The 1,453-nt window shown below is 36.2% G+C and overlaps 1 non-coding gene across 1 annotated transcript; it reads right to left on the reverse strand.

The window, feature by feature from the left end:
• Nucleotides 1-1,058: 1,058 nt before the first annotated feature.
• Nucleotides 1,059-1,166, reverse strand: LOC130977879 (small nucleolar RNA R71). The gene has a single exon (XR_009085552.1). It is a non-coding gene; the product is annotated as a small nucleolar RNA R71 (small nucleolar RNA).
• Nucleotides 1,167-1,453: the final 287 nt, after the last annotated feature.

The following is a 1,453-nucleotide window of genomic DNA, read 5'->3' on the forward strand; positions in this document are numbered from 1 at the left end:
GTTGCCTTTTCTGTTGAGAAAGGTTTAATGTCTGAATCATATCTTTCTTGTTAGCCAAGTCATTAGTTTTCAAAATCAAATCTTTTTAAATTGTTTTTCAAATCATATCTTCTCAATCATATCTTTTTAAAACCATAACTTTTCAATCATATCTTTTTAATCACATCTTTTTCAAAATAGTTTTCAATCATATCTTTTTTATTTATAATTTCAAAATCTTTTTCAAAAATCACTTGATTTCTTTTCCACTCTTAGTTTTCGAAAATCAATTAGTATTTTTCAAAATGTTTTTTAAAATGTTTTTAATTTATTTTCAAAAATTTCTTCCCCTCTTCTCACATCCTTCTATTTATGGACTAACACTACTACTCAATGCACAATTCGAACCCCATCTTTCCTTGATAAGTTCGAATTTTCTACCTCTTCCTTCTATTTTTCTTTTCCTCTGACACCTCAAGGAATCTCTATACTGTGACATAGAGGATTCCATATTTTCTTTTTCTCTTCTCTTTCATATGAGCAGGAGCAAAGACAAAAGAATTCTTGTTGAGGCTGATCCTGAACCTGAAAGGACCTTGAAGCGAAAGCTAAGAGAAGCTAAGGCACAACTCTCTATAGAGGACCTAACATAAATCTTCAAAGAAGAAAAACCCATGGCAGCCGAAAATAACAACAATGCCAACAATGCAAAGAAGGTGCTGGGTGACTTTACTACACCTACTCCCGACTTCTATGGGAGAAGCATCTCTATCCCTGCCATTGGAGCAAACAACTTTGAGCTTAAGCCTCAATTAGTTTCTCTAATGCAACAGAATTGCAAGTTCCATGGACTTCTATTGGAAGATCCTCATCAGTTTTTAGCTGAATTCTTGCAAATCTGTGACACTGTCAAGACTAATGGGGTTGACCCTGAGGTCTACAGACTTATGCTATTCCCTTTTGCTGTAAGAGACAGAGCTAGGACATGGTTGGACTCACAACCTAAAGAAAGCCTGAACTCTTGGGAAAAGCTAGTCAATGCCTTCTTGGCAAAGTTCTTTCCACCTCAAAAATTGAGTAAGCTTAGAGTGGAAGTCCAAACTTTCAGACAGAAGGAAGGTGAATCCCTCTATGAAGCTTGGGAAAGATACAAACAATTGATCAGAAAGTGTCCCTCTGACATGCTTTCTGAATGGAGCATCATAGGTATCTTCTATAATGGTCTGTCTGAACTGTCCAAAATGTCACTGGACAGCTCTGCTGGAGGATCTCTTCATCTGAAGAAGACGCCTGCAGAAGCTCAAGAACTCATTAAAATGGTTGCAAATAACCAATTCATGTACACTTCTGAAAGGAATCCTGTGAACAATGGGACAAATCAGAAGAAAGGAGTTCTTGAGATTGATACTCTGAATGCCATATTGGCTTAGAACAAAATATTGACTCAGCAAGTCAATATGATTTCTCAAAGTCT

The sequence above is a fragment of the Arachis stenosperma genome, chromosome 4 (assembly GCF_014773155.1).
Source record: "Arachis stenosperma cultivar V10309 chromosome 4, arast.V10309.gnm1.PFL2, whole genome shotgun sequence".
Classification (NCBI taxonomy): Eukaryota; Viridiplantae; Streptophyta; class Magnoliopsida; order Fabales; family Fabaceae; genus Arachis; species Arachis stenosperma.